General features: G+C 47.3%; 1 protein-coding gene and 1 long non-coding RNA gene across 2 annotated transcripts in view; one reads left to right on the top strand and one right to left on the bottom strand.

The window, feature by feature from the left end:
- LOC109146432 overlaps positions 1 to 21419 on the top strand; it is a 1056471-nt gene that overhangs the window by 590621 nt on the left and 444431 nt on the right. The window lies entirely within an intron of this gene.
- Positions 5425 to 7680, bottom strand: LOC109146431. The gene is made up of 3 exons (XR_005603814.1): positions 7302 to 7680; positions 6629 to 6740; positions 5425 to 6250 (listed from the first exon to the last, which is right to left on the bottom strand). It is a non-coding gene; the product is annotated as an uncharacterized LOC109146431 (long non-coding RNA).

Raw genomic sequence — 21419 nt, forward strand, 5'->3', positions numbered from 1 at the left:
GTTTTTATAGTCTTGAAAACAGAGGCTTCATACCACTATTTCATGTACACGTAATAAGAGAAAATGACAGCCCATGCCTTTTTGTCCTGATAAGTATTTGCTGCAGCAGCCACCTTTCTTGTCAGTAAAGATGTTTTCAAAGGCCTTTTTCTCCCCTTTTCTGCTGAAAACTGTTTCATATCCAAAAAAGGATTAGTCCCATATGTAGCCTTTTCTTCTTGTCAAGGAATGAGCTCAAATCTCCAGGTAAATATAAAAGGATACAAGCTTTTAAGAAGTCTGTAAGTTACAGTGTTTATGAACCTGACTTGAATTCAGTTTTGATTTCTGAAGAATTTAAAATTTAGCTGAGAATAACACAGCCTCACCTTTCCTTAGTGATATGTGAAAGGCCAGAACAAGAAAAGAGAATCTGACTTACTCTGCTGGTGCTTGATGAAATCAACACGGACTGGGAAATTATTGTTATTAGGGAAAGAACAGTTTAAATGACATGGGGCTCTCTTGCCTTGGTGAACTCTTAGTCCTCTGTGACACACTTCCCCTTTAGACTTCAGGCAGTTTGTTGTTTTCTTTTGCTCTGTCCGAAACACAGAGAGATCAATATTCTTGGTAAAAACAGGACTTCTACTTTCAATCCAAGCCAAAGGGAAGCTCTGCAGGGCTTCTTCCTAGATACAGGTAAAATACTCTGGTGATCTCATCACACCCTATTCTCAAACTTCTGGCACCAGATTCTACTCAGGAACACCAAGACTTCTTTGTAGGCTGAAAGAGGAAACAAATCAAACCTCAAGAGCTGGTCCTACATTTAAAACCTGTGCTCCTCCCACCAGAAACCTCTTTTCCTGTGATCTGCAATCCTCACTGTTTATTACAAGAAAATACTTCTTTTTGATTAGCTTTACATCAGTTCTATACGCTTTATGAGCTTTTATGCCTTTTTATCGAAATATGTTTAATACCACTGTGTGCTTATGACACCATTCCAGGAATCCCTTTTGACTCTTCTCTCCAGATTCCTGAAGAAGGTCACGTCACTCTGGGTTTTTTAAAAATTTAAAAATCCCAGTTGTTCAGATCCTAGGCATGATGGGCAAGCACAACTTCCCTGCTGACCCAGAGATTGAAGACAAACCCCTCTATTGTCACTGGAAAACAAAAGAAAGGAGAAAGTCTGTACCCATTGGAAATCTCTGTTTACCTGGAAGGACTCTGCCTCTCCCTTTCTCAGCAGCAGCTCGGCAGCCGGAGGCCAAGAAGGACAAGAGAGGGAGGGCTGGCTGATTTGTCTGACAATTTAACACCACTTGTAAACAAGAGCTGAGTCTGCTAATAACATCTCTGCAATGGCAAGTCCGTGCTGAGGATGAAGAGCTGGGCCACTTGGGCTTAGTTTGCATCAAATTAATGGCACGGTGGGTTTTCATCCTGCAGATGTGACCTCTGTGGCAACAGTCTCTTCATCCTTCAGGGAGGTTCATACCCACAGGGACAGTGTTGCTCTTGCCAGCAGACCCCAGGTTGTCCTCATGTCAAAAAATCCAGGCAAAAATGACTTCTTAGATGAACATTTTCCTTTTGCTCTCAAACCAAAGATTTAGATGTAAGGGTATGCTGAAAACAAATTTGCGTCCCTGTTGTCTGTCAGGACAGGTGTAAAATCCTACCACATCCAGAGAGCGAGGCACTGATTCCACTTCCACTGTGGCAATGACTTGCAGGAGCAAGTAAAGGAAAGGAAATTCCGTGCTGGAAGAGTGAAGTTCTGTCACTCTAAATCAGTGTGATGCCTGGAGGGTTTTATACCAGGTTTGCACCTAAGCTGATGCTAAAGAAGTACATAAGGCCCAACACAAACCTAAGGTTTGCACAGCCGAGTTTAGGCTGACAGCTAAGGGAGCATAAATTAAATGGTCTTTCCAAGCCAAAAGGCTAATGAGAAATGTTGGTATTTCCGCTCTCCTTCATTGTTTACAGTATAGAAACATATTTTCTGAGATTTTGGAATTGCAGCTAAAAATCATGGCCAGGTTAAGTTATGTAAGCGGTTGTTGTGCGTTTATAATTGTGCAGGTCAATATCAGTGTAGCTGCTTCTGGTAATACAAAAAGCTCTTTCGAGATACGTCTTAAGAAAGAGAAACGGGTTTTTCCTTTTCATTCTTAACTGCAAAGCCTTCTCCAGGACGTACAGCAAACAGGTTATCTAGATTGTCTTTTCACAGCAACAGAACACTCCCCCTTTAATCTGCCTGGATTGCACAATTCTCATCTGTATTAAGGAATTGCATTTAGTCTCTGCTGTAAGTACGTGATTTCTGTGCAAGAGGGTTGATAAAGGATAAACCCAAATTAACAAGAGTGGTATTTCTTAGGGCTACCATTACTCGTCACACACTTTGAACAAGCCATACCATCAAGCCCAAAGCTAATATGGCTCCTTGTTAAATATTTCTGATGGATTGCACGTCCTTGTGTGAAGAGGGAATTCGGACTTAAAGCCAGTACTTATGCATACATATTTATATAAGTTTTCTGTACTCCAATGGTTCATCCCTACCTTCCCCACTCCTGTTCCCAGTTGGTTTGCCCCAGACCCAAGCCGCTCCCCCAGTGCTCCCTACATGGTTGTTCTCCTCCCCTTGTTCTAGCTCTTTCCCTATCAATCACCCAAACCCCTCCTGTTGTTCCCGAAGGTCCAGTGTCCATCATCTGAAACCTCCAATTTACCCTTATATGGTCCCCATCAATCCCCCGAGACCCTACCCCTCTAGATACCTCCCCCTTTGGAAATCCCCTAAACCTTGACGCCCCATTGGGGCATGTGATCCCTTTCCCTCCTCCGCTTGAGGCTATTGGCCCAAGGAAATGTCTATCCTCGTCCATATCCCTCCCCTAGAGATTTCTATTGGTCCCCAGTTAAGCCATCCCCATTGTAACACCTCTCTTTATAAGAGGTTCCCTGGAGTTCCTGGAGGCTGGTCTCCTGTGAGTTGCCTTCAGTAAGGTTGGTTTACCTCCTGTGGCAAGCCTCCTTGCTACTTTTTATGCTTTCTCTCGTCGGGACTGCTGACAGCCACTGCGCCTGGAGCTTCAGCTCCCCTGGGCAGAGCTGAACTCCTGAGGAGCAGCTTTAAAGCCAAGAGCCTCCAGCTGCTCCCCACTCCTGTCGCACAGCGCAGGAGCCTAGCCTGGGCAGTGGTCAGTGGCAGTCATTGCGACACAGAGTGAAAACCAAGTATCACCTGTACAGGGTAAACACTGCAATAACATGAACACACTTCTCCCATCAGGTTCACAGGCAGCTTAACCAATTCTGTGTTTGCACATAGCCTGTCATCGTATCTGTTGTCGCTCTGAACCGGCGAAAATCACACATAGATACTGTAGGACCATGAAAATCTCTCCAAATACAAAGCAGTCTCCAGGTGACACAAGTGACTACAGCAAGCTCCAATAACGTAGCAGGGAACGCAGATTTGTTGTGTTCTCTTTGTCATGATGGGTTTATAATTCACAGACTCAGAGAAGGGCTTCAGTTGGAAGGGACCTTAAAGACACTCTAGATCCAGCCCCTCTGCCATGGGCAGGGACACATTCCACTAGCCCAGGTGGCTCAGACCACATCCAAGCTTGGGCAAATACCCAAGGACACCTTTTCTGTTTTACAAGGTCAGATTTCCATGCTCCTATTCACAGATGGCTGCAGTCGCATGCAGAGGATTGCCGGCTTGGTCACTCTCATCTCCACAACCCAGCAATGGTCCTAGTTTGGATGGCTCTCACTGCTCCCAAGACCCCAGGGAGCAGCTACTGCCTTTGCTCCTTCCGCTTTCCTTTCCAGGATCAGCGATTTACCGCTGCTTCCTCCACGTCTGAGACAACTGGAAGAGATAAGGGACTGCGGATGCAGCTTCTGACAGAGAGCTGATAACACTCCGCTGCGTATTTTCTTCTCCTGCCACTACGCTGTCAGGCTGCCTACACAAAGTTGCTGCTGCTTGGAAAGGGGCAGGTGTGAGCAGCAGGACTTGATGCTGGCTGGAACATTTCCAAGACCTGGACAAAAGCAGCGTTCTGTGGAAGGCCACCAGCTGCCCTTTGCCAGCAGCACAAGGTGTGAAGGCCCCTTTGAAGGCCATCCCTGCACAAGGACAGCCTGGCCTTCCAGTACCTCCGCCAGTCCCCAGAACACCTTTCAGCCTTTGGGGCTGGCCCTGTCCCTCGCTCTGGAGAAGCAGCTTGCTGTTAGAGCTCCCATATCCACAGTTGCTGGCTGGATTACCATGTTTTACCACAGACAGCCCTTCAGACAGCAGTACACAGAGGCTCCATCTGCAATAAAAGGGGATTTTTTTCCCAACTTTTCCCTTGGACCACCAGTGTGCAGCAAGCACACCTGGGCCTCATTCAAGTCTCTGTGGGGGCCGGTAGTCAGCTTCTGTTGGGAATTCAAAGCTTTTACTCTACTTTCCACAGCAAATCGTGAAGCAAACTCAGCTGCACCAAACCCCCAATTTCACTTTAAAAATTACAATTTTCATTTTCCTCTGTTCAAGCCATGAAGAAAACAAACTTTACTTGAGGGAGCTGGAGGCACAGCGTCCTCCCAGATCATTCATGAACAGAAAAATACTCCAGGGGAAGACTGGCAAAGCCAGAGTTTCCTGATACTTTGGAAGCTTTGCAAAACCTTCCCACCTGTGGTGGTACTGCACCCTCCTGAATTCCTGGGGCCCTCACTCACCTCAGGTACAGTTTGGATGGGAAGGGGCAGGAGGAGGGAAGACTTTGCAAACACTGTCACGAGGCCAGGGCTGTTTTCATTTATGGTGACACGTTGCAGTACGTAATCTTTTATTTAATGTGAGTGAGGGAGGTGCTGAAGGGCAAAAATTCTCAATAATAAGGATATCTTCCACTTACACAGCAAGGTAAGTGAAGGGGAAATTGCAGTCCTATCTTTTATGGAACGTGTTCAATTTTTAACACATTATTTTTGTTGAAGACATACCTAGACAGGCTCCCACAGTATCCTCACATCTGTTTTGCCACATTTCTCTTTCTTTTTCATTGTGCACGATTTCTCCTCGCCGGGTGGCTCCTGGCTGCAGTTCTACGCTCAGGGGAGTCCCGTTTTCTCAGCAGGCCTCTGCAGCGAGTCTGTAGCCAACGTGTGGCTCTGCTGCCATGCCAAAGGTGCCGTTCCCTTGCCCAGCCTGGCTGCAGCTGGGGGATGTGCTGGGCACGGCTGGAGACTTTCCCCCAGTCCCTTCCCTCACCGCCAAAATCCTCCAACATCACCATATTTACATCTCCTCATTGATTCGAAAAACACAAACTAATGCTTATTTCAGTTTAAAAACTACATTTATTGCAGATTGTTACACTTGCATGGCTGATAAATACACAAAAACCAAAAGAAGGTAAAAAATTACATTTATTACAAATTGCTACAACCACACTATCAATTAATATACAAATATCATTTTAAGTTTAACAAAACTAATTTATTACAGATTGTTACAACTACTCTGATTACAAGTACAAAACACCAATATACCTATCTAAACAACCCTACACCTATACCTAAATAAACATAATTATAGAACCGTACAACTCTATACATACTTAAAAATAGCTGTAAACAATATACAGGCATAAATATAATTATGCATTCAACATGATACATACAATACATATATAAAGAGATACGTTTATGAAGATAACCCCCCTGTATACAAATACACAAGTACCAATATACTATTCTAAATAGCTCTATGCCTGTAACTCCATCAATGTATCTACACAGCTATACAACTGTATACATCAAGGTGAACAAAAGTACATATGTATGATTAAACATCCATACGTACATATAGATAAATGTAACTACAGATATAACTGTGCACATACACATACATATAAAAATATCAATATCCCTATCTTTCCCTATCTAAATATCCATATAACTACTTCAGTCTTACTATGCAGCTATACAACTGTATATATAATGAAAATATACCTAAATACAAACAGAAATATAAAAATACACGTAAACCCATACAAATGTAAATATACCTATACAAATATCAATCCACCCATCTAAACGTCTATGTACTTATATAATTACATAAATCTATAAATATATTCAGAGGGATTGCAGGCACCGATGCTCCCAGGCTCTCCCTCGGTCTCTTCCTCCCGTGCAGAGCAGCTCTCCTGGACAGCGACAGCAGATGGGACACCTGGCAAGCAAAGGGAACACTGAGTCAGGATTAGGACGTTTCCCTTGGCAGCAGCTGCACTTCCATCAGGGAAGAGAAATCTCAGAGCCTCCCCAGGAGGCTTAGAAAGAAAAACCAGGCCCAGCGGGCCAGGCTGTGGCGAGCGCAGCCCCGGCGGGACCGTCCCGCAGCCCCCGGCAGCGCGGCACAGCCGGCACCGCTGCCGGGCCCTGCTGGCACAGCTGCCTTGCCCAAGGACAGCCCCTGTGCCGGCCGGGGCAGCCGCGCTGAGCGGCCCCAGCACGGGCAGGGCCCGCTCCTGCCCAGCCGGCCAGTGCCCGCGGCCAAAGCCCACGCCAGCCTCACGCCCACCCTGCCTCACCGGCCCTGGGGCCTCACCCAGGGTCTCGGGCGGCAGCAGCAGGTCCCCGTTCACTGCTCTTGCTGTGGCCTTCAGCTTCTCCCTGCTAGTTCTCATCAGTCCTGGGTCTTCTCAAGGACTTCAGGGCAGCTGTGGCAAAAGTGGAGGCTCTGGAATTGGTTCCACAGCCTGGCAGAGCCGCAGGCCCAGATCCCTCTGTGCTCCCTGCTGGCCCCCTCCATCCCCTCAGCCCTGCCATGCCCTTGGCAAACCCCCAGACCCCTCCCAGTTCCTGCAGACCCTCAAATTCCTCTCACCCCCCTCACTCCCTTCAAACCCATTGAGTCCCCTTAGACCTGCCACCCTCCTCAGCCTGTGCCTCTTCCGTTGCGGAACTTCTACTCCTCAGTCCCATCATTCATTCCCCACTTTTCCCAGCTCCCTCAGCCCCACTGTTCCCCTCAGCTCCCTCTAGAGCCCTCAGTTCCTGCCACTCCGCTCAGTCCTCCCAGTTCCCTCAGTCCTAACACCCCCCTTAGCCTGTGCCACTTCCCTGTCCCCTCAGTCCCCACCATCCACACCTCTCTGCTCCACCATTCCCTTCAGCTCTCCCAGTCCCTTCAATCCCCACCATTCCCCTCTGCTCCCCCACCATCACCTCAACGTCACCGTCCCTTCAGTGTCACCTCTCCCCAGCCCCCTCTGGCTCACTGTCCTCCAGCAGCTCCTCAGGGCACAGTGCCTGCGGCCACCGGCAGCTCCCACCGCTCCAGGGACACCGGGGCTGCAGCTGCTGCTCCGCCCGGCCCGGCCGCCAGCTCAGAGCCAGCACAGGAAGAGGGGACAGAGGGGGCACAGGGGCAACAGCAAGAGGTGAGAGAGGAAGCAGAGCAGGAAAGAGGTTAAAAAGCTGCTTATACCTACACAGATATCAATCTATGTACCTAATGCTCCATATACCTATAACTATATAAATATATAACTATGCACATGTAACTATTTATAAACTTAACTGCATATATATAAATGCAACTCTACACATTTAAAAATGTAACTACGCAGATCTAGAAATACAACTATGCATATATAAATAAAAAAATACATAAATATATATATAAACTTACCTCTATACAGATTTTTAAATTCATCTATATAGACATATATATACAACTGTATAAATCTAGAAATATAACTACAGAGATAGATAAATATAACTATACACATCTATCAATATCACTATAGACAGAGGGATTGCACCTGCCTGATCTTCTCACAGGCTCTCCCTCTGTCTCTTCTTCCCACTCAGGGCAGCCCTCCTGGAGAGGTCAATCAGATGGAATCTGGGAAGCAAAGGGAACACTGAGTCAATATTGGCCCTTGTGCACATTTCCCTTGGGCAGCAATGGTCCTTCTATCAGGGACTGTTAAAGATGGCCTCAAAGGCAGACTCTCACTTGGGAATTTGAAGGCTGCTCTTTAAAGAACAGGGAGCATTCCAAGTTTTCAAAACCTCCAAAGGTTTGAAGTATCCCGATAGAGTCTCAGCACCCGCAGTGCAAGTCCCAGCTCCCACACAGAAGCCCAGCCTTGTTCCTCCTCTGTGCTGACAGAGACACCTCAGTCCTCACTGAAACGGCTGAAGCTGAAGGGGGCTGTGAGCTGGGTTATGAACCACATTGGGACACCCGGGTTGGTGACACAACTCCCACAGGGTCAGGGTTACTCACGGCTCTCTGGCCACAGCACAGCACTCGGTGTCAGTGCCTCTGGAGAAGCGTGGAGGGCAGGGCTCGGGGAGGCTGTGCCAGGGCAGGATTTGAACGAAAGGCACCAGGAAGCACCAACCCTGCAGACAAGAACTCAACTCTTCTCATCTCCCTTCCTGCCAGAGGCAGGCTCAGAGCAGCCGCCTCAGAGCTCTCTAAAGCAGTGTGGGCTCTCTCCTTACCAGGCTCCTCGGGCTCTGGGGAACTGTTCCCGCAGCTCTCGGTGCCAGGCAAATCTCCCTCTGCTGCAGCCCTGTTCCCGGCCTCCCCTCCTGAAGACTCGGCAGCAACATTAGCATTCCCCTTGAAAGAAAACCAGAAAGAAAGAAACCCAAAGATCACTCCGTATTTTCTTGGAATCACATCAGGGATACAACACCTCCTCTTCTCCACTCCCAACAGGAGGGGAACGCTGCCCAAACCGTTCACGTGACAATTGTTTGAAACTCAGGATTCGTGTGACCAAGGTGCAACTGAAGCTCTTACAAAATGACCTTGGAGGCAAACCATGAACTCAGAAAACCAGGAGACACCAAGGGAGGGGACGTGCCCTCACACCCTGAGCCTGGCTTCTCCCACCAGCTGTAAGAAATCAGCCAGCAGGAAGCCAGGGGCCCTCCTGCTTCCCAACACGGCCATCGACAGGGGCAGAGCTCGCTGCCAGCACTGCCCAGGGCTGGGTGCTGCAAACCCGCACGCAAAGCACACATTTCTGCCTGGCACTCTCACCACCCCCACCCAGCCACTCAGACCATCAACCACAAGGCGGTGCTTTTTGGAGCCCTCTGCTGCTGCCCCATATGGATGATCCAGGCAAACATTTATGGACCTAGGGTGTTTCCAGGATCCAGTGGCAAAAATCTTTCAAGCTGGAGGGTAGAAAAAAACACCAACCCAAAAGACAAGAAAAGCCAGACCAGCAAGTTGTGTTTCTAATTCCACTGAGGAAGCAAATGCCCAAGATTAAGCACCTGCAAGTTACCTTTAGACAGAAAGATATTCTCACTATGACCACTTCCAGAATATTCATCTCCTCTGCAACAGCCTGTCCATCAGAATCCTAAAGATTCTAAAGATGGTTCAGAGCCTGCAATGTTTCCTTTTATTAGGGAATAAAATGCCTTTGAAAACTGCTGTGTGGGAGTTTACAGAAGAAGACATCACACTTGAGAAGAAGATATTGGTAAATCCAAAAAGCCCCACTCCCCACCTTGAGTCTGCCCTTCCTCAACCAGAAATCTACTGTAGGCAACCAGGGGTTGCTGTAGTGGAGGCAGGCCCCGGCATCGCCCGGCACAGCTGCACCAGCCCGGCCCAGCACCTTGTAGAAGCCGTAGCGATTCAGCTGGCGCACGATGCTGCGGAACTGCGTGGCTCTGAAGGTGTGCAGGGCCGGCCCCTGGACGCCGGCCGGGCTGAGCAGCTCCTGCTCAAAGAGGGCGGCGGTCGATGAGCACCCCCTGGCCCTGGCTGTCCCAGCGCACGGAGCGGATGCGGGGGGCTGTTCACCAGGCGCCACAGCTTGGCGGGGAAGGTGCTGGCATTGAGCCCGGCGGGCAGTGGCAGCTTGGCCATCGCGCCTGTCGCCCACTGGCACCGCAACGGCCACAGCGCAACGGCCGCAGCTGCACCGGCGGCGCGCGGCCTGAGGGGGGTGCTGTGCTTGGCCCCACGCGTGCCCAGCGCGGCCCTGGCGTGGGCCGGACTTGGCAGAGACGAGCACCACAAAGCCGGGGCTGCGGGCATAGCGTGGGCGGGCGGGCTCCCGGGGCGGCTCCCAGGCATGGCACGGCAGGGGAAGCCCCTGGCAAGGGCACTGGGAGCAGCAGTAGGCTGTGTCCCCACGCTGCATGCCGTGCCTGGACTGAGTCAAAGGAATCAACTCCACAGCAAGGTGTACTGTAAAGTAAAGCACACCTTTATTGGCCAAGCCGTGAGCATGCTGGGGTAAACTCCTCTGTATGCGTGTCCGACATGGTTATCTTACCGAGGTTTTTTATATGTTTACAAATTTGTCTTTTATATGTTTACAAATTTGTCATTCTGCGTTTACAAGTTCGTTGTTATACATGTACAAGTTCGTCATCCGCCCTTGCTTTGGTCACTTATCTAGAGTTACAGTCCTAGTGGGTCCTACATGATTTGGGGTTTCCTTATCTTAGGGTTACAAACACACCACAGTATTCTTAATACATTTATTATGTCTATTTTGCTAATACACACTTAATTCTACTGTTACACACTTTGTTACTATATTAGTTCTACTTCATTTATAACTGTGTATTGATTATATCCCTATTCTCTTGTTACATTTCTCCACCCTTTGTGACCGTTCCTCTGTTTGTCATTAAAACAGCAGTTAGCATGCGTCTTCCTCCTTACTGCTCAGCCCATAGGGACTCAGCCCCTGTTCTGCAGACAAGCGGAGAGCCAAACCCATTAGCTCGTGTTCCTTTCCCTTATCATCCTAGTCCACTCGGGTCTGTTTTTTTCAAGAGCAGTTAGCGTTAGGTACATCATTTCCTATTCACTGATCATCATAGTCCCTTTCCAGGGCCAGGCTCCTTGTCTTGCAAAAGCAGTTACGGTCGAGCAGAGCAGCCAACACCCAACTTTTCCTAATCTACACTTTATACTAAAGCACCTATGTTAAAAGAATTCTATATTTCATATGTTAAAGGAGTCCTGTGTTTAAAGGAGTCCTGTGTATCAAGTCCCCCCATTCTTTTTGTATCGTTTGCAAATTCTTTTGCAGTTGTGATGTTGTCCACACTTGGGATGCTAAGGTCCGTATTTTACACCACATCCATATTTTTACAGCCGTGAGGGCTATGGTTGTTAGTAACAAATTTAAATTTATGGTGAACCAATGTTGGGGTCCCTCCCCCGCCGTGTAGCCCTGGGAGAGGGGCCCTGAGGGCACAGACACGGGGTTTCCCTGCCCCTGCTCAGCCTCGTTCCCATTGGTTGGTTTGTGTTCCCCTGCGCGGGCAGAAGGACCCTTGGTCCCGTGACTGGAACAGTTCCTCGGCAGAGCTCTGGCCATGCGGCTGGAGAAATAAACATCTCTGAAACATCTAGCAAGAATCTGTCTGTCCATATATATTTCCTTTCCACGGGACTCCTGGTTTGATATATGCGTGTTGCAGGATCCCCACTGCAACAAATGGTGGAGAATGGAGAGCAGAACGATCCCCGATCCCTAAGCGACTGATTTGTGTGAGTAAACCCTGGAAACTTTGGATTCCTCTTCTTGGTTTTGCTTTGCTATTCCATATCTAAACTATGGAGGAACCGTGGGAAGACTCTTGGCTTTCAGAGCCGCATATGGACATTTATCTTAAACTTAAAATGATTCTTGAACAACGATTTGTAAATTTTAGCTTGATTCAAGCTCAAAAAGAACTGAAACACTTCCTGGCATGGTTGTTTAAGAACTTTCTCTATGTTTCTTGGGATTTAATTCTTACCAAGGGCTTTTGGAAAACCGTTTGGACACAGTTAATACTGGAGTCAAAATATATGCCGATGGAAGAATATTTTCGTGAATATTATTTAGTTACCGAGACTGTTGAGCAATGTCAGCTGTGTCCTGGCAAAGGGAAGCCTGCCTCAGGGACAGTGCGGCCCAGGCCACGTGCGCCGAGCGCTCTGCGAGCAGCAGCGAGGCAGTTCCCGCGTGCGGGCGGAGCCACGTGAGCCGCAGTGTCGGTGGCGGAGCGAGGCGCGGCGGGACCCGGCGGTGCCCGCCCGGCCCAGCACAGAGCGTGGTGGAGCGAGCCCCGGGAACGCCCGAACGAGAGGGGCGGCGCGCGGGCGGCGGCTGGCGGCGGTGGCGGTGGAGCGGAGCCGCGCCCAGCGGAGACGTGCACTGGACCAGGGCGCGGGGGGGTCGTCGCTTGGGGACCCGGCCGAGACGTGGGTGCAGCGCCTGGCAGCGGCAGCGAAACTGCGACCAGAGGAGGCGACGCACGGAGAACTGAGCGGCGCGGCCCGGCCCGGCCCGCGCAGCCCCAAACGCGACCCCAGGAAGAGCGCGCAGGCACGAGCAGCCCCGACAATTCCAACACGGGAGCGACCGAAGGAGAGAGCAAAGACGCAGCGAGACAGAAAACAGCAGCCACTCGGAAAAAGGAAAAGATCATAGTAACTAAGACCTTAGGGATAGTAAAATGGTATAATGTTAAGCAAAATTATGGTTTTATAACAAGGTGTGACAACCAGCAAGACATATTCGTGCATAGAACTGCTATTAAAAAGAATAACCCTGAAAAATGCATCCCAAGCTTGGGAGATGGAGAAGTCGTGGAATTCAAAATTATACGAGGTAGAAAAGGGTTACAAGCATCGCAGGTCACTGGGCCTGATGGTGTTCCTGTAAAAGGCAGTATATATGCTAAAAATCGTGGTCGTGTTAGACAGTATCTCTATTGTAAGTCCCCCCTACAGGTTCCCTTTCCTAATCCCACCTTTCCCTTTTACCCTATGTCCTATTACCCCCAGTGTATTCCCAATCCGTTTTTTCACCCATGGTTTCCCTCACAAAACCATGCTTTTGCCAATTGTTTCCCCAAAAATCCCTTTCCAATGCTGAGTGGGGGATGAAAAGGGGAAGGGAAGAAATTAAACCCTCTCCTGCCTCAGTTTCCCCACAAAGCATGCTCAGAGAGTTCTGTCTCCCTTCTGTCAGCCCTAAGATGTTCCACAGAATCTGTTTGGACATTTAAAGACTTAGGAGGGTGGCTTGTTTTGTTTTGAAACTGTTCTTCTTATGTTTATCCAGTTGTTTTCATTCTCCTTTTATTAAAATAAAACGGGTGAGGTGTTGGGGTCCCTCCCCTGCCGTGTAGCCCTGGGAGAGGGGCCCTGAGGGCACAGACACGGGGTTTCCCTGCCCCTGCTCAGCCTCGTTCCCATTGGTTGGTTTGTGTTCCCTGCGCGGGCAGAAGGACCCTTGGTCGCGTGACTGGAACAGTTCCTCGGCAGAGCTCCGGCCATGCGGCTGGGGAAATAAACATCTCTGAAACATCTAGCAAGAATCTGTCTGTCCATATATATTTCCTTTCCACGGGACTCCTGGTTTGATATATGCGTGTTGCAGGATCCCCACTGCAACAGATTAAGACATTAAAGAGCTGGGTCATTGTGGATGATTGAGTCCATCCAAGAAAAATGTCCCACCAATGGTATTCTGTGGAAACCATGTTTTTACTAGAAAATGGACATATCGTGAACCAGCCATAAAATAGAAGAACCAAAACATGTAAGACAGAAGGACTTGAGCATGTACACAGGGAAAAAGTCCATGGGAAGCTTGTGAGAAAGGAACAAGTAGCATTGGGGAGAATGTGAAGGAGGAACAAGCAAAGGAAGACAAGGATAAGAAAATGCAAACTGAAGAACAGTTATGACATACACAACAGATAATGTGACACACATACAAGAACCAATCATAAAGCATAAAGTAGCGTGTGAAAATAGGCCTTAACCAGTAATAATCATGCATGATCACATGTAGGGAAAGCAAGAATTGTATATTAGGGACAGTAGTTCATCAATAAAATGGCTTCTGCTTGATTTACATTGAATTGTTTAGAGTCCATTGTTTCTCTCCGCAGATGGTGATGCCAGACATGATGCTTCAAAAAGAAGGGGAGGATACACCCCGATGGAGAAGACCAGCTGGAGTTTCTGGCACAGCTGGACTGTGAGCCAGGGGAGCAAAGAGCTCCAGGATTTATCAAAGTACGTCGCAACAGGACACCCTGGAGGTGAGCAGCTGGTGTGGCTATGGGGCAGAAAGTTTTTGCAGAAGAAGGGGCCATAGTCTGGTTACTGTTAAAAATGCTTGCTATGAAGGGTGAAATATGAGGAGTCCACATTGAGACGGTTGTTGCTATGGTGCCGGCAAAACGGCTCTGCACCTGAGCCAAGTACGGCTTTTAATGCAGAACCTTGGAAGGGAGTGGATGACCGCCTGTGGGACACGGCTAGCAATGGGGATAAGGAAGCCCGTTCTTTGTCTACAGCGTGGAAATTAGTTTATGTGACCTTGCAAGATATGAAAGCGGAGTAGGCAGCTGCTGATGGGGCCACACAGGCATTTGCGGCAGCCCCAATAGCCTGCCCTGCTATCACGGCTTTTGAACCTGCCTTACCGTATCCAAGTGCCTCTGAGGAGCTACCTGCTGTGCCTACAGCCCCAACACAATCTGAGCCCCCTCCGGCGGCTCCTATGGAAGTTGACACTGAGTATCCACCTCTGCCACCTACCCCTCCATGGGGAGACTTCTCTTTTCCACCTCCACCACCTAGTGTTGTTCCCGCACTGCCGCCGGCTGCAGCAGACTGGGGTCTCAAGATACTTTGGAAGATAGAGGAGCAGGAGAGTCCATGGCTGGCAATGGAACAGCAATAATGAGAACAACAGAATGTGGAGTGGGAGAGACTGCTGCGAACCTTATGGGAAAGTGACATACGGAACATCAGACGGGAGGAAAGACTTAACCAAGTAACTCAGGGTTTAAGGGGAGAGTCAGACTGGGATCGTTTGCAGCGGATTAGATGTAAGGAAATGGAAGCAGAAGAGTTACGGAGGAGAGAGAGAAGACAAACGGGGTGGGGGGGGGTGGATCAGCGGGTGGTGGATCAGGGCCAAGTGATGGGTCAGGGCCAAGCTATTTTGAGAAATGCTGGAAAGGAGTTATACAGAATGCCATAATAGAGGGAGAATTTATTCCTGGGGCTTATCCAGTAGTGTTGGGAGGCTCAAATCCTGACGGGGGCTGTAAACCTAATCACTGGACACCATTTGTTTGGGAGGTCATTAAAGAAGCTAGAAAATCAGTGCGTGATTATGGGTTGCAAAATCCTTACACACAGTCATTTATTGATAACATCTTTGGGTCCAATATTCTTTGTCCTTACGATTGTCAACAATTAATGCAATTATTACTCACAGGGATGCAATATATATTGTGGAAGTCTAAGTGGACTGACTTATGTCAGCAAGCTGCTGTAGCTGACTTAGACAGGGATGATGGTGACCCTTTGAAATTTGCATCCGTAGAAGTGCTAACAGGAACAAGTGCATTTACTGATGTTCAAGTACAGAGCTGAATGCATGTACAGATTTTACCTCAGTCAGCCCATGCAGCTCGAGAGGCTCTGAGGCAAATGCCTGAAGGATGGCAAAATAGTGCCACCTTTTATTAAAGTAACACAAGGACCAACCAAAACATACATGTCCTTTTTGGATTGATTGTGAGAAAGTATTCAAAGGTCCGGTGTTCCTGAAGCAGCAAGGGATTCTGTCCTTACGTCCCTAGCAGTTCAAAATGCTAATTCAGCATGCAAAAGAATTCTGATGGCACTCCCTTGCACTGCTTCCATAGTAGATATGATGGAGGCATGTGAGAAAGTTGGGATGCTGGCAGAAAATGCCATCTTAATGGCTGAAGCATTTGCTGCGGCTGTAAAGCCGCTTGTAAAACAAGGTCAGGGAGATAAGGGACCGCATTGTTTTAAATGTGGGAAACAAGGGCATGTAAAAGCACAGTGCTGAGCTTCTAAAACTGAAAAAGTTACCTTTTCTGGGGTTTGCAATCGTCAGAAAACTGGACATTGGGCCTTTGAGGGCAGGTCAAATTTTAGAAAGGATGGTACCCCGCTGGGAAACTGGAAGAAGAGCGCGGGGGCCCCAGTGCGATGACCAACACAGGGAGCCAGCAGAGGGCTGCTTGGATTGCCTCTTCGCCGCCACCTCAGGGAGTGACAGAGTGGACGTTTCCACAGCCCGGGAAGTAACATTGCTTGATTCACAAGTGCAGTGTGTCCCTACCAATGCAAAGGGACCATTAGGGAAAGGATTAAGTGCGCTTTTGCTGGGCCGGTCGTCAACCTCCCATAAAGGAGTGTTTGTGCTGCCAGGGGTTATTGACGCAGACTGTCAGGGCGGTCATACGCATCATGGTTTGGGCTCCAAATCCTCCAGTGCGAATACCAGAGGGAGAAGAAATTGGGCAATTGATACCATTCCAATCTTTGTACCTAAGGCAACAAATCAGCTGCGTGGCACAGGTGGCTTTAGATCCACTGGTAGTCCACACATTTATCTAGCAATGGATATAAAAAATTCAAAGCCACAATGCAAAGTTTTGCTAACATAGAAAGACGGGAGTGCTTGCAAATTGACAATGTTAGTTGATACAGGAGCAGATGTCACTATAATTGGAATTAACAACTGGATGAAAAAATGGCCCATAAGAAATGCAGAAAGAGTGACTGGGGGTGTGGGTGGACAGCAAAATACCTGGATAAGTGCTGATACTGTATCCTGTAGGCTTTCAGATGGTAGCCAGTGTACTGTGAGGCTGTATGTTATGCCTATCCCACAGAATTTATTGGGAAGGGATGTTTCAAGTCAGTTGGGTGCAACCCTGGTAACAAAATCACCTTTTTAGGGGTGGCCATTGAGGGTGGGCATCCTCCTCTGTTAAAACTTAAATGGAAAGTGACTGAACCAATCTGGATAGATCAATGGCCATTAAGTTCAGAAAAACTGGCCCACATAACAGAACTGGTGCAAGAACAAGTCCAGAAAGGACACTTGGCACCATCCATAAGTCCACAGAACACACCTATTTTTACTATTCCTCAAAAGTGGCGTTTGTTACATTATTTAAGGGAAGTAAATAAGGTAATGGAAGACATGGGAGCACTTCAGCCAGGATTACCATTCCCCAATATGATTCCAAAACATTGGGAAATATTGATAATTGATTTAAAAGATTGTTTTTTCACTATTCCATTGCATCCAGAAGATTGAGAAAAATTTGCTTTTTCTGTTCCCTCTGTTAACAAGCAAGAACCCTACAAGAGATATAAATGGACTGTTTTGCCACAAGGTATGAAAAATTCCCCTACTATGTGCCAATTGTTTGTGGCCTGGGTGTTGACGCCATTCAGGCAACAGCATCCAGAATTGATTATTTATCATTATATGGATGATCTTTTGATTGCAGGAATGCAATTGGACAGAGAACAAATTATTACAGAATTAGAACAACAGTTAAAAATGAAGGGATTGCTTATTGCGCCAGAAAAAATACAACAGATGCCACCTTGGAAATATTTGGGTTCAATAATAGATCAAACCACAGTAAGACCACAGAAAATTAGTTAAACCCTACTATTTAAAACCCTTAACAATGTTCAAAAAATAGTAGGTGACATTAATTGGGTTCAGACAATATGTGATATCACCAATTCAGATTTACTGCCTCTGTTAAATTTATTGTCAGGAGGAGCGAGTGTTAATGCTCCTTGAAACTTAACTGAAGCAGCACAAAAGGCTCTTGAAAATATTGGGCAAAAAAGTTGTACAAGGCTATACATCCTGCTGGAATCCAGATCTGAATATTGCAGTAGCTATATTTAGCCAAAGAGCTCATGTGTTTGCAGTTATGTTTCAATAGGCCCAACAGCCAGATCCATTGTGTATATTAGAATGGATCTTTTTGCCAGCACAACCAAAGAAAACTATAATGAGACCTGTGGAATTACTAGCCCATATTATAATGAAAAGCCTAAACCGGGTAATAGAAATACCTGGATCTGAGCCTGCAGAAATCATTATGCCAACAACTCGAGTATATTTAAATTGGACGCTAAAACATAGCAGAGACTTGCAAATTACTACTTTGGAGTTTACAGGCAAACTCGGTGTTCATATGCCAGGACATAAAATGTTCACATTTGTAACAAATACTGAGATGATTTCAAAATCCCTTTGTTCTTCTAAGCCGGTTCAAGGAATAACAATTTTCACAGATGCCAGTGGCAGAACTGGGAAGGCTGCTTATGTTTGGAGAGAGAAAGGGCAGTGGAAACAGGAAGTTTTACATGAAACAAACAGCCACTCTGCTTAGTACTTAGAATTATTGGCAGTAGCAGTAGTACTTGAAAAATGGAATAATCAGCCAATTAATGTTGTATGTGATACACTTTATGTGGCAGGAGTAACTTGTCGCTTAGAACATGCCCTGTGAAAGGAATTGAATAACCATGACCTATATTTGCTTTTTCGCCGCTTGCTTTTTGCTTTATCAAAGGGACACTGTGTTTATTTTGTTCCTCATATTCGCAGTCATTCTAAGTGTCAGGGTAGCCCAGCCAAAGGCGATGCACCAGCAGATTACTCAGTTTCTCCTGCCTGGGCTGCTCCTGCTGGAAATAAGTTTTAATAAGCAGCGCAGTTGCATCAATTTTTTTACCAATCAGCAAAGGTCCTGCACCAACAATTTCACGTTTCCTGGACTGATGCACGAGCTATTGTGGCATCTTGCAGTGATTGTCAACAACTTCATCAGCCATTGGGAACAGCAGTTAATCCTAGAGGACTTGGACCCTTGGAATGATGGCAAATAGATGTGACGCATTTTCCAGAGTTTGGCCAACTTCAGTTTATTCATGTGTCTGTTGACTGTTTCTCTTCTGCAGTCTGGGCCACTGTACAAATAGGAGAAACCACGAAACATGTTCTAAAACATTTATGCACAGCTATGCTGCCCTTGGGATTCCACATACCTTGAAAACTGATAACGGCCTGGGTTATACCAGTCGTGATTTTGCCACCTTTTGTAATTTATGGAGTATTGTTCATATCACTGGGACTCCGCATTTTCCCACAGGACAAGCTATCGTGGAACATACCCATCATACCCTGAAGCAATTGCTTCACAAACAAAAAGGGGGAGAATTGTCCCTTTGCCTCAAGCCCACTTGGAAAAAGCTGTCTATGTAATGAATTATTGACGTATCCTAAGTGATACTCTTGTTCCTCCTGCGGTAAAACACGGGGCAGGACTAAAAGGAGACTTGAATGAAACTCCACGGGACAGCGGGAGAGTATGGGTAAAAAATGGGGCTACAGGGCAGTGGGAAGGACCAATGCAATTACTAACCTGGGGAAGGGGATATGCATGTGTTTCCACAGACACAGGATCACGCTGGGTGCCTGTGAAGTGGGTGAAACCATGGCTGGGGAAAGACAGCGATCCCAACCTGTGTGCTGATGCCGAAAATTGAAATCTCACTTCAGCTACAGCTCAAATGTCCTGATTCAGACTGTGGAAAGTGTAAACCGTGGGTATTGTTGTGTATGCTTGTGATGCAAGGTGGTATTGCAGTAGTATTAATCTTGTTACGAAAAAATGTAAAGAAATACATTCTGCAGAGGAACGTACAGTAGGAGTAGAACAAGTTTTGTGTTGGAACAAGATTCCTTTGCCAAAAGAGGCTGAAGATTGGTGGGTACCTGAGGATGACTGGTCATGGCTTTTAGCGCACTGGAAGGAGAGAATGCAGGAAAAATGGGGTCTAGTGGGAAAATTTCAGTGATCACATTTTTACTGTTAAGCCTTATTGTAGTGGTGCAATGTTTTATTATATTTCTTTATGTTCTCTGTACCACAATGGTTTGTCCTTATTTCCTCCACCCCATTTCCCAGTGGGTCTGCTCCAATTCCAAGCCGCTCCCCTGGTGCTCCTAATATGGTTTGTTCTGGCACCTTCCCTGCCAATCACCCAAACCCCCGCCCCCAGAGTTCTGGGCAGTTCTATGCCCATCACCGAAGCCCTCCCTAAATTGTCCTTATATGGTCCCTGTCAATCCCCTGAGACCCTGCCCCTTCTGATACCTCTCCCTTGGAAATCCCCTAAACCTCCACGCCCCATTGGGGCATGTGACCCCTCTCCCTCCACCCCCCAAGACCATTGGACCAGGTGTAGGTACTCCCCTCCAACGCCCCCCCCTTCTAATCCTCCCATTGGTCCCTAGTTGGGCTGCTCCCCCTGTTCAACCCCCCTTTATAAGGTGGTGTAACCCCGCAACTGTTTGCTTGTTCATTGTGGATCCTCTTCAAATAAAGCTCGGATTGTATCCCATGGCAAGCCTCCCCACGACTTTTTATCTTTCCCTTCCTCGAGGGCTGCTGACAGCCACAGCAACTGGAGCTCCAGCTCCTCTGGGCAGAGCTGGACTCCAGAGGAGCAACTTTAAAGCCTCGTGCCTTTGGTTGCTCCCCACTCATGCCACACACTGCCGGAGCTAGCTTGGGCTGTGGTCAAGCAGTCACTGCAACACCTTATGACAGCAGTCAAAGCACACAATATTCTGGAAGTAGTGCCACGACACAATGTGTGGGTTATCTTTGCTAATGTTACTAAGCAGGATTCATTCCGTACTTGCTTGATAGGCATACCTGACTTTAACCCTGAACGATTTAAGGGATATATAAATAGACCAATTCCTGCTACCTGTAATGCTACAATGCTTCATGCTACATTATCAGCTGGTTCACAAGCAGCAGGAGCCATAGCTAATTGTACTAAGGACTTGCTTTTGGCACTTAATGCAACTTCAGTAGAGCCCCAAGAGCTTACACTGTTAGGTTCAATGGGAAAGAATGGCAGTTATGTTGAATTTAGTAATGTTTGTGGTGTCCTGGCACATTTTAATAGAACCAGACAGCAAGACCAGGAAATAAATTATGGCTATTTCCAAAAAATCTCACCCAAAGCACCAGAATACCATCAATGTGTTCCATATCAAACTCGGAAAATAGGGTGCCAGCAGAATGAGTATTTGTTTTGCCCACACCGATTTGTGCATGAATTAAACAATCCATCTGCCGCTCTTTGGAACAATGATACAGCTAAACAGCTACCACCTGGCATATTTTTAATTTGTGGGGATCGGGCATGGCAAGGGATACCATCACAAGTGATAGGAGGACCATGTTGTTTGGGAAAACTTACTTTGTTCACACCTTTCAAGACAGACTTACTAAATCACACTGTATGGAACTTTACAAAGAACTTAAAAAGAATGGTCACGATGAAGTGTGTCTCAGTTAGGTCCTGAATGTAATGGAAAGATTCAGTTTTGGTCAACACCATCATGGGTTATTACTTCCTTCTTAACACCAGGTGTCGCTGCAGCCAGAGCCTTACGTAACCTAGAAAAGCTGGCTTGCTGGACAGCCAGACAATTAAAACATCA

Source organism: Corvus cornix, chromosome Z (genome assembly GCF_000738735.6).
Source record: "Corvus cornix cornix isolate S_Up_H32 chromosome Z, ASM73873v5, whole genome shotgun sequence".
Classification (NCBI taxonomy): domain Eukaryota; kingdom Metazoa; phylum Chordata; class Aves; order Passeriformes; family Corvidae; genus Corvus; species Corvus cornix.